Here is a 17,746-nt window from a genome sequence, read left to right as displayed (position 1 = left end):
CGGGGCAGGGTCCATCCGCCCGTCCTTGGACGACGCAATCTGCCCCGGATTTAGGTCCGGGGCTTCTGCAGGTGCGATATCCTGAGTATTGTCCGACAGCAGGTCTAAGCCGCGTTCATCGTGACTATTCGGCGTTCCTGGCGTAGGCCCGAATCCGTCGAAGATCAAGTCTCCGCGGATATCGGCCGTGTAGTTCAAGTTTCCGAGCTTGACTTGATGGCCGGGGGCGTAGCTGTCGATCTGCTCCAGATGGCCAAGCAAATTGGCCCGCAGTGCGAAGCCGCCGCACAGGAAGATCTGTCCGGGGGGAAAAGTCTCACCCTGGACCGTGTTGTTGTTGACGATTGAAGGAGCCATCGAGCCTTGCAGCGATGAGACAGAGGAACTCTCAATCAAAGCACCAATGTCGGTGTCAAAACCGGCGGATCTCGGGTAGGGGGTCCCGATCTGTGTGTCTAAGGCTGATGGTAACAGGAGGCAAGGGACACAATGTTTACCCAGGTTTGGGCCCTCCCAATGGAGGTAAAACCCTACTTCCTGCTTGATTGATCTTGATGATATGAGTATTATAAGAGTTGATCTACCACGAGATTGTAGAGGCTAAACCCAAGAGCTAGCCTATTTAAAGACATTACAACCGAGCATTCTTCCAGCCCTCTTAGACCATCACCGTCTTTTACTGTGAGATCAACAATTTTAGGCTATTTTGGCTGTTGGATGCGCCTTCAACCCCACTAACAACGGTAAACGCAATGGGATGATGCTCCCACAACAAAATCGGTGATCTACTGCTGTTTGGGCCTGTTGGTCCTGTATCATCCAATTTCTCTCGGTATCTTCGTTAGAAAAAAGAAAACAATCTCCATCAGTTAATTTTAGATTGAAGTCCATGCGCTACCAGACTTTAATGGCGCGCGATGTACGCCACTCGCCGAGGGCAGATAATTGTAGTAGCTCAGTTACCATCTCGATCTGTGTTGTTTCGCTTTCATATAGTCTCCTCCTTCCGGCTGTTCAATCCCCACCCCCTTTTGTTGCTTCGTCTTCTCTGCTTTCTCTTCTCCAAGGTCATTCTCCATCGAATTCGGGATTATTTTATTGATATTGTTTTTTCTACTCCCAACTGAATTCGGGATTATTTGTGCTATGGAGAGGCGACGACCATGGCCAGCGTGAGGCCACAACGGCAGTGTCGGTGGCGATTTGCCTAATGGAGCTGAGCAGGAGACGATGATGTTGGCATGAGCCTACGACGATGGCAGTGGCCGATCCCGCGCGAGGAGCTCCGCCACCACCTATGTCGCCTTGTCGCTGCAGGTCCGATCTTTCTTTCAACCTCCATATTGTGCAGATCCATCCATGTCGAACCCGATTGCGCCAAATCTATAATTGATAGGACGAGGTGTCTTGTACAGAATTGCTGCCTCTGGTTCAGGTTCTAGAGGACACAAGGTAGAGGATTAGCACAACATGAAGAATTATCTACCCCTTTGTTTTCTAATTATCTATTAAGAGAGTACCAATGTTAGTGCATGAACAATGTTAATTTGATACTTGTTCTCTTGTTATCCCAAATTTTTGTGGGATTTACAGTGGATATCTGGGACTGTTTCACATCTGAAAATGCATCCCTGTAACTTCAAGGTTACACCTTCCCCTCTACTGCATTCAAATTACCTCTTCAAGTTACTACAAGTTAAGATAATTTAGATATGGTAGCAACAGTGGGTTGTTTGAGGAGCGCAGGAGCTACCTTTTGCTTTTCCAATGTATTCGTTTCATGATACTACTGGATCCTAAGCATGCCATCCTTCAGGTTGAGGAAATTCTTTAGTGTGCGAGTGAACATGAAGCAGTTGAACATTCATGTGTTGCTTAGTAGTGTTATCAATAATCCACCAAAATAGCTTATGAGTTAATTTAGGTACACATGCAACTTACATGTAATGTTAATCTAAGAGGAGAGAGAATATTTATTTGGTTGACTTGTGTATACTGTAATAAAGCATGCAGTATTCAGTTCAAATATGGAAGAATAAAGATTATATTGTTGCTCATTACGAAGCAGATGCGCAAATGACATTCCTAACTATAAATAAGCTTGTTTATGTTTAATTTGCCAATGATTCATATTTCACACCATTTGTCGGGTCTAGAGTAAGCACACTCCTACAATTCTCGACCTCAACATGTTGTATAATCTTTATTTTCAGTACTTTGGTAGGTTATCAAGTTTGGCCGTGGGGTGAGCCCCCTAATAGTGTGGATTATTGCAAGATGATGTATTGAGGATTACATTAATATAACTAGGCCGGAAGTATTATAAATGTGTACTCTAACTGCCTCCGGCTTTTAAAAAAACTCAACCAATGAGTGTTAGCATGTGTGGCATTTTTTAGTCAGATCTGCCGACCACCAAGAGGGGTTTAGAACTCAGACTTGCCTGTGACATCTTCTGTAGCCTTGGCTCGCAAACCCCAAGTTTGTCTACGAAAGTCGGAAGTCGGTGTGAAACGAGTTCATGCACTCAGCCAAATGCTTAAGAGTCATGATAAGGTATGAAATCATGTCTTTATTGGTGTGAAACCATGTCTTTATCGGTGTCTATTAGGCGTACTACCTTCACCATTTCATGGAAAAATAATAAAACATGTGTGGAATTGCTGTCCTACAAGATAAGGTAGTCCTAAGAAAGTAAAATATGTGTTACACACATGCATAATAAATAGTTCTAGAAATGGATCGGAGGCAAATGGAAGTAAAATATGCGTTACGCACAAGCATAATAAATATTTCTCTTTTCGAGGTCTTCCTTTTAAAAGTGATAATGCCGAGATTCATTCATGCGATGATCGAAATGCTTACAATAGAATGCTAGACCGTTATACCTTCGATACAGTCTGAACAAGTGAAAGTGCAGGCGTGCCATGCTCCTCCATGGTTGTCTTACATGACAAAAAACTCAACCAATGAGTGTTAGCATGTGTGGCATTTTTTAGTCAGATCTGCCGACCACCAAGAGGGGTTTAGAACTCAGACTTGCCTGTGACATCTTCTGTAGCCTTGGCTCGCAAACCCCAAGTTTGTCTACGAAAGTCGGAAGTCAGCGTGAAACGAGTTCATGCACTCAGCCAAATGCTTAAGAGTCATGATAAGGTATGAAATCATGTCTTTATTGGTGTGAAACCATGTCTTTATCGGTGTCTATTAGGCGTACTACCTTCACCATTTCATGGAAAAATAATAAAACATGTGTGGAATTGCTGTCCTACAAGATAAGGTAGTCCTAAGAAAGTAAAATATGTGTTACGCACAGGCATAATAAATAGTTCTAGAAATGTATATCGGAGGCAAACAAGAAGTAAAATATGCATTATGCACAAGCATAATAAATATTTCTCTTTTCGAGGTCTTCCTTTTAAAAGTGATAATGCCGAGATTCATTCACGCGATGATCGAAATGCTTACAACAGAATGCTAGACCGTTATACCTTCGATACAGTCTGAACAAGTGAAAGTGCAGGCGTGCCATGCTCCTCCATGGTTGTCTTACATGATAAAAAAACTCAACTAATGAGTGTTAGCATGTGTGGCATTTTTTAGTCAGATCTGCCGACCACCAAGAGGGGTTTAGAACTCAGACTTGCCTGTGACATCTTCTGTAGCCTTGGCTCGCAAACCCCAAGTTTGTGTATGAAAGTCGGAAGTCGGTGTGAAATGAGTTCATGCACTCAGCCAAATGCTTAAGAGTCATGATAAGGTATGAAATCATGTCTTTATTGGTGTGAAACCATGTCTTTATCGGTGTCTATTACGCGTACTGCCTTCACCATTTCATGGAAAAATAATAAAACATGTGTGGAATTGCTGTCCTACAAGATAAGGTAGTCTTAAGAAAGTAAAATATGTGTTACACACATGCATAATAAATAGTTCTAGAAATGGATATCAGAGGCAAACAGGAAGTAAAATATGTGTTACGCACAAGCATAATAAATATTTCTCTTTTCGAGGTCTTCCTTTTAAAATTGATAATGCCGAGATTCATTCAGGCGATGATCAAAATGCTTACAACAGAATGCTAGATCGTTATACCTTCGATACAGTCTGAACAAGGGAAAGTGTAGGCGTGCCATGCTCCTCCATGGTTGTCTTACATGATAACTATGTGGTTTTGGTGATGCTCTCATAGTTATGTTGTTTAATGACGCTTAAAATCTATAACTTCAGTAATGTTTAATGAAGGTTGTGCTTGTAACTGGTTATCTTGGATTTATTGTGTTATGTTCACATAATTTTATGTCTTTAGCAATCTTAAGTTTGAAAAACTACAAATAATGTATCAATCGGTTAGATAATATTTTTCTAGATTTTCAATTTTTGTGTGCATATTTTACCATCAGCCGTCCTAATTGAAAACTTGATATAACTTAGCCGTAAACTCAAACCAACTTGAAGCCCACTAGACCTAAGAAAAAAAAAACAATTCTTATAGCCCACTACTTTATTGCAAACTGGTCAAACTTCCTCTTTGATTATGACATGTATGCTTCATTATAAACTGATCAAATTACCTCCTAGGTTTTACAATATATGTAGGATCTCCTTCCCTATACGTAAAATAAAAATATATGCAGGATCTCCTATACTATTGTATTGTAAAAATGGATGGGCAAGGCAACACACCTCTCTGCTCTTTTCCTACAATTTTCTTCTCCTCTCCGGAGCTTAAGCAATTAAAGAAAACAAATATATATATATATGATGAAGGCAGTGAATTATATAACACAACATACACTCTATCTTAAATTTACGTTGCTATTATCACCATCCCGAGTTTACTCTTGCTAATCATAGTCATTATTTTGCTCTAGATCATGTGCCCCATTGTCAAGTATATCTAAGTACATTGGAAATCCACCACACAGGAGAAAATACCATGTCGCTTCATTAAGCATTAGCGCTTCATTAAGCATTAGCTCATGGTGTGTAATCCAGACACAGTGCATGTTGATAGGTTAGATAGTGTATCCCATCTCCAAGTTATGCAGTATGGTGTTAATTATTCTGATATCTCATATTGTTTCTATCAGTGTTTATGAGTTGGATATCATTTCATTTTTGAGATTGTGATGCACCACAATACTTTGAAGTATTATCGTTGGGTGCATTATGTCCTCCAAGGTTGTAATTAGTAACAAAACTTAGTTATGATGGACAAGATTTTAGAAATCCATCTATTTAAGATTTCTGTTGAGATCTCGGTTCGTATCTTTGAAGCTTTGCTCTTGTGATATTCGTTTTGTTTCATGTGCATATTGTTTAACAAAACCCTTCGACCTTAGCTTTTCTAACTTTCAACCTATAGAAGCTATGGTGTTATTCTAAACATATTCTAAGGCATCAACTTTGAACATTTCATAGTACAAAGAGACGGGTGCAGCAACGCGCGCCATCGATGCTCTAGTGATGATTATGATTGTTGTGATCGTCCTCGTGCGGACTAAACCCTCCGGTTTATATAGACACTGGAGGGGGATAGGGTTTACACAGAGTCGGTTACAAAGAAGGAAATCTAATATCCGGATCGCCAAGCTTGTCTTCCACGCAAAGGAGAGTCCCATCTGGTCACGAGACGAAGTCTTGAGTCTTGTATCTTCATAGTCCAACAGTCCGGCCAAAGTATATAGTCCGGCTGTCTGGATACCCCCTAATCTAGGACTCCCTCAGTAGGCACACTTGGCTAGAGAGGTATATCGACCGGTGTGTGCCGGAAAGAAGGAGACGGGGGGCCTACACACACCGCGGGTGAATGACCTAAAGAGAAATAACGAACGTGCGCAATGGAGGGTACGCTGAGGGAGGGTGAGAGGGGGGCGGGCGTGTGCATGCACGATAGAAAGTTAGCGCTAGCTAGCTACAAATAGAAGAGGACCGTGAAGGTGTAAAAGAAGAACAAAGATCATAATTCATTATAAAAAAGTGGATACAGATACTTGAAGAAGATAACATAATGTAGAACATTGATTATAATTTGGGAAAATGTGTGGCTTTTGCAGCTCAGGGCTAAATACTTGTCATAATGTAGGGGGAGGGGCACTATACTTTGTGTGATAAACACAGTGTACGTATGGAACATGGTTTAGACTATGAATATATAGTTAGTACATCAAATGTACTATTATTTGGAATCAACATCAAGTGTATTCAAAAAAATAGAATTCGAGTTCATATAGTACACATAGTTCATATCTATCTCTATAGTAATCATGCGGTGTGTTATTAAGGTAATACTTGAATGATGGTTGAAGTTGGCAACAATCATGATTGTAGATTCTTATTGAAATAGAGAAACAAATTCAAATTCAGTTCGAATTGCAGCGGTAGTATAGACATTTGGAATGCACTAAAAATGTTGGTATGAGTAGGTTACATGCATTATACAGCCAACAATTTTTTTAATTGGACATAACATGGATTCATACTCCCTCCTTCCATCTATATAGGGCGCAATGCATTTTTTAAGACTACCTTTGACTATTGACAAGATTTATAGTACATGACATGCACAATGTGAAAGTTATATCATTGAAAGCTCCTTTCACACACAAATTTAACGTGTGTGCTTTGTGTAAGTCGCATGTCATGTATTATTGCTCTAATATTTGGTCAAAGTTAGCATCGAAAAACACATTAGGCTCTATATAGATGGAAGGAGGGAGTAGCTTTGAATAGCATTTGTATAGTAAAACGGGACAAGACTCTCTCTTTTGTGTGGTGTGAATAGTTTTAGTTTTTTCTTTTTTTTGTTGAGGAAAGTGCGAATTGATTTGGTACGTACAAGTACAATATTACACGTTAGGCTTGTCCCTAAAATTCAACCTGCGCCTTGTTATACCCGAAGATTCAGATATCGTGCTCCCAAAACTAGCGCCTTCACAACACGCGCCTTGCTATCCTGAAATTACAACGCACGCGAAAACTCCCTCCAGCTGCCAAATCCCGACACGCGAATTCCCCCTTCTAACCCTGAGCCGAAAGGGCCGCTAGTTCAAATCGGTGGGGGTAATTTTGTAACACACCCTACATTTTGGACAAGCGCGTCCCTAAGTCATGGTTCCCCCCTCCCATCGCCTCCTTTTCGCCATTCAAAATCCCAGGCCGCCATAACCTCTCCGCTCCAGCCGCGAAACCCCACCTCCTCTGTCCACCACCTCACCGCTACCCAGTCGGAGCCTCTTCCCCGACGACATCGTCCATCGCAACAGCTCGACGTCCCTTGTCCACCTCCCCGGATGAGGATCCGTCGTCCATCTCGTCGTCCCGCCGGTTCAGCCGCCCCGTCCTCCACCTCCAAGGAGCTGCTTTGACGATCGCCTCATCTATCACGGCTGCTCCATCCCCACAGCGCCACCTTAACCTGCTCCACCGGAACCGTAGCATCCTCACCGACTCGTCAGATGAAGCCGAGGCCTACTCGGCGCCACCAAAGAGGTGTGCACTCATTGCATCGCACCTTCTCCTTAACTCGACCTCCCGGTGTCGACTGTGCTCCATCCCGCACCCCCATGGAGCGGTTACCTTGAAGCCAGCGCCCGTGGGTGACATCTCCACGGCGGCTCTCCCCCAGTGCGAGGCCCCTTCGGCGGCGGCATCCAGACCAACCAGATCTATTGCCGCTACTCCGGCTCTCGCTCGCTCGCTCATGCTGCTGCTGCTGCTCTCCCCCTCGCTCGTGCTGCTGCTCTGCTCCGATTTAGCTACACTTCAGTCGACTGAATCGACTTTTGGGTCAATCAATTTTCAGGGGGTGGGTGGGGGGCTCGTCGAAGTTAAGGAAGAACCACCCGCAGCGGGGAGGAGGGCTCGCCCGAGAGGTACCCCACTATCTATCTTAGGGTTCAGGGTGGGGCGGGGGGCTAGAGGGCTGGCCGGGGCGGCGGGGCAGCGACGAACCGGCGGTGGGGAGTTGTTTCGGGGCAGCAAGGCAGCATGGGGGCTGGCTGTTCGGCCGGTGGTGGCTGGCGGCTCAGGGGGTGCAGGTTGAAGATGAACTGCAGGCCCTCCCTAAACTACATGTCAAGTGCCTCTCTGCTACCATTGCGTTCAGTTTCGACAGTAACATTCAGATTCCACAGTAAATTTCAGTTTCGACAGTTAAGTTTAGAGTCAACAGTTTTTACCTCATCTGTTGTAGTCAGGTGGTTTTTGGGGATGTAAATTTTACATCTATTTTACATCATCTATTGGAGATGCTATTAGAATCCCACTTGAGATTAATGATGTCTGTCTTGTGCTGCTTCAACCTTGACGTCTTACGGCTCACCGGAGCTGCTCCAATGACAGGACGATCCATCACAATAGAGCAGTGCCCTGGACGCCGTCTACAGATTCCTCAGATCTTCCTCGACACCTCCGACAGCCACCTCTGCCTCAACTTCTTCAGCGACCAACCCAATGATGCTGAGGTCGACACGGCTACGGCAAAGAGGTTGTACACTTGTTGCATCACTTATTACTCTACATTCATATTGATCCATTAGGGCTATTTTGATTCAACCGAAAAACATAGCAATAGGGAATTTTCCTATGGCACTCTACTATTCATTTATTCATGCATTTTGTTGCAAGGAATGGAGCAAAACATCCACCTGGACCTACTTTTCAAAATCCTATGCATGAAAATAAGACCAAGTGCATTAGTGGCAGAATAACATTCTAACTGTACATGCTTTCATATGGTTTCACTTTATTTTGGCCATGTTTCTTTGCATTCCTCTGCTCTACCAATTCCTGTGAACCAAACACCCAAGTAGACAGAAATCATGTGTTTACAAATGCTTTGTTTACCATGTGTATTCCTATCCTATTCCATGTTTTTCCTATCCCTGCATTTTTAGAATCATGCAAGCCAAATGAGCCCTTACAGAATTACTTCAGTTACATGTAGGTGTCAAAGGGAACTTTGTGTGGTTTTTCCTGCTCCTGTTGCGACGTCGTCCACCTCACCTGAGCTGCTCCATCGACAGAAGCATCCACCAAACCAGACATCATGACTCCTGACCGTCTTTCGCTGCCTCAGATCTCCTTCCCTGCCGCCGGCACCCACCGCAACGGCATCACCATCATCGACTCAGCAGATGAACCTGAGGAGTACACGGGTCCACAAGAGAGGTCGCACTCTTTTGTTTCTGCTTATGTTATGCATTGCTTAAAATTACCTGCTACTTTATCATCCTGTTCACCGCTTAGACTCCAAGTCAGGTCCAAATTAATGTTCAAACTTGAGTTCTAAATTAGTTGTGTGGCATATATCGAGGCAGCAATGAATAGTGTCTCTGTCTAATATCTGGTTCACCTAGGGTATGCCTATGTTGTTCATCTTGGGTGGGAAACAAATAGTAAAGCAACCATCATCTGTCTTTTTATTAAATTAAAGCAATCATCAACCTGCTATCATTATTTTTGGATGCATCCACTGGTTGTTACCATCACTCTAAATTTCTGCATGCTCTCCTTACATAATCTCACCATATTTTTTCGTATGCATGTCAGATATTGTACACAGTCATGCTGAACATGTAGAGAAAAAGAGAAGAGTTTTGCGCGGCAATACAATGTCATGCAGACATCGCTCCATGGTGGGTTCAATGGCAAACCCTCCCCCCCCTCTCCAGATTGTAATCCAGAGGAAGATATCTGTTCTGAGGCGGATTCAGACGCAGCTGACCACTCCTATTTACCCCCCAAGGTGTTTGCTCTACCTTGGCATGATGATGTTAGTCATATCATGCATATGTTGCCTTGCAGTGCCTACTTTTGACATCATATATGTCATCTGCTTAGTTTAGACATGTTCTGTAATGCCACCTGTTTAGTTTCTATATCATATATGGGAATTATGCAGTCTCATGTCTTTTAGCCAGCCATAATATATGTGAAATGTGCAATGCCATCCTGTTTAACCAGGCATCATATATTTGAATGATATCTTGCCCATCCTTTTCTTCATTACATTTCCATTTGTCGACAATGTTTGTACATTAAACTACTCTTCCTGTGAATCAGCCATTTGGGTGGGAGATGGAAAAATCTGGAGTGAAAACAAGGCCTTCAGAGCAGACAGTGCTACCTGTCGAAGCAGATCTCTTCTTGGGTCCCGATAGCTCCTCAGAGATGGATTCAGAGACAGATGATCAGTCCTATTCCCCCACCGAGGTGTATGCTCTAACTTGGCACAGTTATACTGCTCATATCATGCATATGGTGTCTTGCATTGCATAGTTTAGACATCATATACACAATATTCAACACCATGTTCTTAGTTTAGACATCATATCGAACGCCCTCTGTTTAGCATATAAATCACATATGTGAATTAAATCATGCGATCTTGATTACTTAGATAACATGTAGGTGAATTCTATCATGCGATCTTGTTTAGTTATTCATCATATCTTTGAATTATGTTATGCTATGTTGTCCAGTTTAGATAGACATCATATATGTGAAATTATGTCATGCTATCCATTTTAGTTAAACAATATACATGTCAACTATTTCACGCCCTCTTTTTTCCACACTATCTATTGCATTTGTCTCTCATACAATGTCTGTACATTCAACTATGTTTTCTGTTTATCAACCATTTGAATTGGAGCGGGTGATGCCAGTATCTAGCGGAGTAAAAACACGGTCTTCAAATAAAACAGTGCTACCTCTTGGTGGAGATAGCACCCCGGTTGTACATGCACGAGAACCAGCCCTACCACACATAACCCAGACTCTCGGAGATTGTACCCCTACTGTGATGGACAGAGAACTAGCTTCACCCAATCTAATCCCAACCCCAGCAGATAGTAACCCAGTTCCTGTTGACACATCACCATCTCCACCACAGAGCTCCCAAACAAGAGCAGTTAGTAAGGCAGCTCCAGTGCCCAAAGGGCCAGTACTACCACGGCAAACCCCAACTCCACCAGTTAGTACGCCTATTCCTGTGGAGGAAGCACAACCAGCCAGTCGTAGTTTAGAATATATTGCATTTGATGTTGTTAAATCCTATGTGCGTATCTTCCCATCTTGGAAATATTATACTGAAGATGAAGGAAAATGCCAGTTGCAGGTGTTTGTCCAGGAGTTATGTGTAAGTAATGTTATTCATGGCAATTACTTTGCTTTGTCCCATACATCCTACCTCCATGATGGTTATAATACAACAATTTTCCCATTTTTCTCTATAGAGAAGGACCGATTTGGAAACTCGGGATGAGGTAACCTGTGCTAATACCTTTGTTATCTTCAAGAATGCTTGGTGGCAGTATCGTAATTACCTGAAGAAAACGTACTTCACCGGCAAAGAAACTCATCAAATTCCCTTACGTTCTCCCAAGACACATTTACTGGACGATGACTGGGAACGCCTTGTTCTGTACTGGTCCCGAACCAAGAATGTGGTAAGGTCTATGAGCTCATTTTCTATTTTTAAGTACTATATTCTTGTGTCTTACTGTACTCTGTTCATGTAGAACAAGTGCCTAAACCTGAAGAACAACTGTTCTAATTTAAGATTCCATTGCTATCGTGCATACTGCTTTGCTCTTGTATCACTGTATTTACTCATACAAACTTATTTTTAAATTGAAGGATCCAATCGAAACTCCAATGGCACAGCAGGTATGTTCACGCATGTTTCTTTAACAGGTTTGCTCTTATCAATAGCTCTGTTGATTTCAATTTCAATTGTGTATACAGTTGACTTCTCATATCATGCACATTACTAGCATCACAACAGAGCCAATAGTGTTGTTGTACATGTAGACCCGTGGTACCCATCTGAAATCTTGTTGTGCCGTGTAGTTTCCCACGCTTTGTATTCTTTCACTGCTGCTTTGTCTTGAACTGATATGATTTGAACCGTGTCTCTATTTTGATTTGGCAAGACAATGCAGTGACCATAGGACATAGATATATGTTTGTTTGATGCTTTTATTATGTACTAGTACTTGGCAATAGAAGACTTGGTAGTTTAATCCTGTCCACCTTACTAATGAACTGGTTCACCGAAATGAGTTTCATATACTAGTACATGCTAAACCTGTTATGTGTCTGCTTGTTTCTTCTTTTAGGATGCTGACATAATATTGGGGAAGAGTGCCTTATTAAGCAATGGTAAAGGAAGTAATGCAGATAAGGTTCAGGATAGTGATACATCCTTGTTGGTCTCCAACAAAGCTGATAAAACAGCTAAGGAAGACTATCTTGAAGACAGTGAGACAACCCCAAAGTCCTGTCTTGGTTTAGTGTTCGAGTTACTGGCCACTACCACTTGCACAAGCTATTGAAACTCACTGTCTGAATCAGTTCGGTTTCTTGAGTCTCAACTACAAGCTGAAAGACATCGGTCAGCTGTGCTGCGACAAGAAGCGAAAGGACTACGGTAGTCCCTGGAGCATTCAGATGCATACTTTCTGGTGCACTAGCAAGCGTTCGAGGATTTTAGCACCAAACAGGACAAAGCTAATAAGCTTGCTAAGCTTATTGCCAGCATGGTGGATACCCAGGATAACATTTCTTGAGCTCTTCTGAAGTTGTTTCAGTTATGCTCTTGTTTTGCTGTCGTGTTTATTTGCACTGGTGGCCAATTTTGACGGCCAGTGTATGTAATATGCTGCTTTGTTCCCTATATTTGCACTAGTGGCGAACATTGATGCCTAGTAGATGTAATATGTGTAATAGCAGTAATAGGCTAGCGTTAGTTGCTTGCTTATTTATTTCCTTATTGTCTTGTTTAGTTGTTTGCTTGTAGTCATTGTAGTTCTTTTTCCATGTTTTTCTAGTGGCCACAATAACCTATTTTTGGTAACTAGGCCAAAATAATCATGGCAACACATGGACTGTTGTAACCATGGGCCTCCTACGGGCCGTATGATCCATGGGCCTTCTACGGGCCGTAGGATCCATTGGTCTTCTATACGGGTGGTAGGATCCATGGGCCTTCTACAGGATGTAGGATCCATGGGCCTTCTACGGGTCGTAGGATCCATGGACTTTCTACGGGTTGTACGATCCATGGGCCTTCTACGGGGCGTAAAATCATTTTGTCAATCATGGGTCGTACTATTCATGGACCATAACGGGCTGTTAATAGGTCGTATTTGATAACTCTATGAAAACAGGCCCACGGGTTTTTTTTGACATGAAAACAGCCCAACGGGTTAACGGGCCACAAACGGGACGAATGTAACCACAGGCTGAATTTGGCCCACAAACGGAACGGGCCAGTAACGGACCGTAACTAACCGAATTCTAGAAATGAACCCAAGAATAAATGGGCCCTTAGAAGGCCGAAAGTTAACACGGGCTAGAAATGGTGGACGGAATAATGGGCCATTAATGGGTAAAAAGCGATACACTATTCAATATGGGTCAGTTTCATCTTGGGCCTTTAATGGGACTAGAGTTACGAAGGGCCTCATATGGGCCGAAAGACATCATGGGACATACATGGGCCGGAACTTGCAATGGGCTGGAATCATATTGGACGACCCAGATGAAGCTACTGGGCTTAATTCCGAAAGGCCGTAACGGGCTGGGTGTTAGCGGGCCGTAAATGGGTGATATACGAACATGCCGTTAACAGGCTTTCCATGGGCTGGCCCGTTACCTTTTGACCAAGTCAAACGGGCCGGCCTTTTCACGGGAATGGGCCTCCGTTGGGCCATGCCACGTGTTGACGTATCATAGGTGCCTCTTGTCTAATGAGTGGATGACATCTGGCCCACCGAGGAGCAGACACGTGTTTCCTCCGGCCAATGAGAATTTTACATGTGGAAAATCCCCATTGGTCTGGGCTGTTAACGGGTTATTGGATCCAAAACCGGACCCGATAGCTTAACGGCATCTCGTTACGGTGGATGCCACGTGTCGGTCACCCATGACGAAAGCACTTCTATGACGTGTGATTTATCGTCATGGAAGTGGACACTTCTGTGATGATAATTTTGGTAATGTCAAGGAACACTTCTACGACAGCACAGGTATGACTATCTTGATTCTGTCATAAAATCGTCATGGATGTACATGCATGATAGAAAATGTGACCTACTGTGACAAACACGTATCATCAAAGAAGTGTATTTTTTTGTAGTGGGAGAGGTAATGGTGTTGATGTAGAAGCCCTCCGTGATCGAATCCCCCTCCGACAGATCGCTGGAAAAGGCCCCAAGATGAGATCTCACGGGTATAGAAGGTTGTGGCGGTGGAAAAGTGGTTTCATGCCCCCCTGATGTTTTTAGGGTATAAGAGTATATATAGGTGAAAGAACTAGGTTGGTGGAGCTACGAGGGGCCCACGAGGGTGGGGGTGCGCCTACCCCCCTGGGCGCACCCTCCTGCCTCGTGGCCTCCTCGTTACGTCTCCGACTTCATCTCCAAGTCTTCTGGTTTGCTTTCGGTCCAAGAAAGATCATCACGAAGGTTTCATTCCGTTTGGACTCCGCTTGGTATTCCTTTTCTGCAAAACTCTAAAATAGGCAAAAAAACAGAAACTGACGTTGGGCCCTCGGTTAATAGGTTAGTCCCAAAAATAATATAAAAGACCATATTAAAGCCCATTAGACATCCAAAACAGATAATATAATAGCATGGAACAATAAAAAATTATAGATACGTTGGAGACGTATCAAGCATCCCCAAGCTTAATTCCTGCTCGTCCTCGAGTAGGTAAATGATAAAAACAGAATTTTTGATGTGGAATGCTACCTAACATATTTATCAATGTAATTTTCTTTATTGTGGCATGAATGTTCAGATCTGAATGATTCAAGACAAAAGTTTAATATTGACATAAAAACAATAATACTTCAAGCATACTAACAAAGCAATCATGTCTTCTCAAAATAACATGGCCAAAGAAAGCTATCCCTATAAAATAATATAGTCTGGTTATGCCCTATCTTCATCACACAAAGTATTTAATCATGCACAACCCCGATGATAAGCCAAGCAATTGTTTCATACTCTTGATGTTCTCAAACTTTTTCAATCTTCACGCAATACATGAGCATGAGCGATGGACATAACACTATAGTGAAATAGAATGGTGGTTGTGGAGAAGACAAAAAGGAGAAGATAGTCTCACATCAACTAGCCATATCAACGTGCTATGGAGATGTCCATTAATAGATATCAATGTGAGTGAGTAGGGATTGCCATGCAATGGATGCACTAGAGCTATAAGTGTATGAAAGCTCAAAAAGAAACTAAGTGGGTGTGCATCCAACTTGCTTGCTCACGAAGACCTAGGGCACTTTTGAGGAAGTCCATCATTGGAATATACAAGCCAAGTTCTATAATGAAAAATTCCCACTAGTATATGAAAGTGACAACATAGGAGACTCTCTATCATGAAGATCATGGTGCTACTCTGAAGCACAAGTGTGGAAAAAGGATAGTAGCATTGCCCCTTCTCTCTTTTTCTCTCATTTTTTATTTAGGCCTTTTCTCTTTTTCTTTATGGCCTCTTTTTTCTTTTCTTTTTTTTGTTCAGAGTCTCATCCCGACTTGTGAGGGAATCATAGTCTCCATCATCCTTTCCTCATTGGGACAATGTTCTAATAATGAAGATCATTACACTTTTATTTACTTACAACTCAAGAATTACAACTCGATACTTAGAACAAAATATGACTCTATGTGAATGCCTCTGGCCGTGTAACGGGATGTGCAATGATTCAAGAGTGACATGTATGAAAAATTATGAACGATGGCTTTTCCACAAATACGATGTCAACTACATGATCATGCAAAGGAATATGACAATGATGGAGCGTGTCATAATAAAGGAATGGTGGAAAGTTGCATGGCAATATATCTCGGAATGGCTATGGAAATGCCATGATAGGTAGGTATTGTGGCTATTTTGAGGAAGGTATATGGTGGGTGTATGGTACCGACGAAAGTTGCGTGGCACAAGAGAGGCTAGCAATGGTGGAAGGGTGAGAGTGCCTATAATCCATGGACTCGACATTAGTCATAAAAAACTCACATACTTATTGCAAAAATCTATTAGTTATCAAAACAAAGTACTACGCGCATGCTCCTAGGGAGATAGATTGGTAGGAAAAGACCATCGCTCGTCCCCGACCGCCACTCATAAGGAAGACAATCAATAAATAAATCATGCTCCAACTTGATCACATAACGGTTCACCATACGTGCATGCTACGGGAATCACAAACTTTAACACAAGTATCTCTCAAATTCACAACTACTCTACTAGCATGACTCTAATACCACCATCTTCATATCTCAAAACAATCATAAAGAATCAAATCATAGTATTCAACACACTTTATATGAAAGTTTTTATTATACCCATCTTGGATGCCCATCATATTAGGACTAACTTTATAACCAAAGCAAATTACCATGCTGTTCTAAAAGACTCTCAAAATAATATAAGTGAATCATGAGAGATCAACCATTTCTATAAAATAAAATCACCTCCATGCTCTAAAAATATATAAGTGAAGCACTAGAGCAATATTGTCTAGCTCAAAAGATATAAGTGAAGCACATAGAGTATTTTAATAAATCACGATTCATGCGTGTCTCTCCCAAAAGGGCGTACAGCAAGGATGATTGTGGTAAACGAAAAAACAAAGACTCAAATCATACAAGACGCTCCAAGCAAAACACATATCATGTGGTGAATAAAAATATAGCCTCAAGTAAAGTTACTGATAGACGAAGACGAAAGAGGGGATGCCTTCCGGGGCATCCCCAAGCTTAGGCTTTTGGTTGTCCTTGAATTTTACCTTGGGGTGCCTTGGGCATCCCCAAGCTTAGGCTCTTGCCACTCCTTATTTCAAAGTCCATCAAATCCTTACCCAAAACTTGAAAACTTCACAACACAAAACTTCAACAGAAAATCTCATATGCTCCATTAGTATAAGAAAATAAACCACCACTTTAAGGTACTGTAATGAACTCATTCTTTATTTATATTGGTGTAAAACCTACTGTATTCCAACTTCTCTATGGTTCATACCCCCCCGATACTACTCATAGATTCATCAAAATAAGTAAACAACACGTGAAAAATAGAATCTGTAAAAAACAGAACAGTCTGTAGCAATCTGTAACTTTCGAATACTTATGTAACTCCAAAAATTCTGAAATAAATTTGTGGACATGAGGAATTTGTTTATTAATCTTATGCAAAAAAATCAACCTAAAATCACTCTTCTGTAAAAAAAAATGACAGCTATTATCGTGAGCGCAAAAGTTTCTGTTTTTTACAGCAAGATCGCAAAGACTTCACCCAAGTCTTCCCAAAGGTTCTACTTGGCACAAACACTAATTAAAACATAAAACCACATCTAAACAGAAGCTAGACGAATTATTTATTACTAAACAGGAGCAAAAAACAAAGAACAAAAATAAAATTGGGTTGCCTCCCAACAAGTGCTATCGTTTAACGCCCCAAGCTAGACATTGAGATTTCGATGATGCTCACATGAAAGACAAGAATTGAAGCACAAAGAGAGCATCATGAAACATGTAACAAACACATCTAAGTCTACCATACTTACTATGCATAGGCATCTTATAGGCAAACAAATTATCATAGCAAGCAAAAACTAGCATATGCAAGGAAGCAGAGAGAAACAATAGCAATCTCAACATAACGAGAGGTAATTTAGTAGCATGAAAATTTCTACAACAATATTTTCCTCTCTCAT

This window comes from Triticum aestivum, chromosome 5B (assembly GCF_018294505.1).
Source record: "Triticum aestivum cultivar Chinese Spring chromosome 5B, IWGSC CS RefSeq v2.1, whole genome shotgun sequence".
NCBI classification, from domain to species: domain Eukaryota; kingdom Viridiplantae; phylum Streptophyta; class Magnoliopsida; order Poales; family Poaceae; genus Triticum; species Triticum aestivum.
This window is presented reverse-complemented; position numbering follows the sequence as displayed.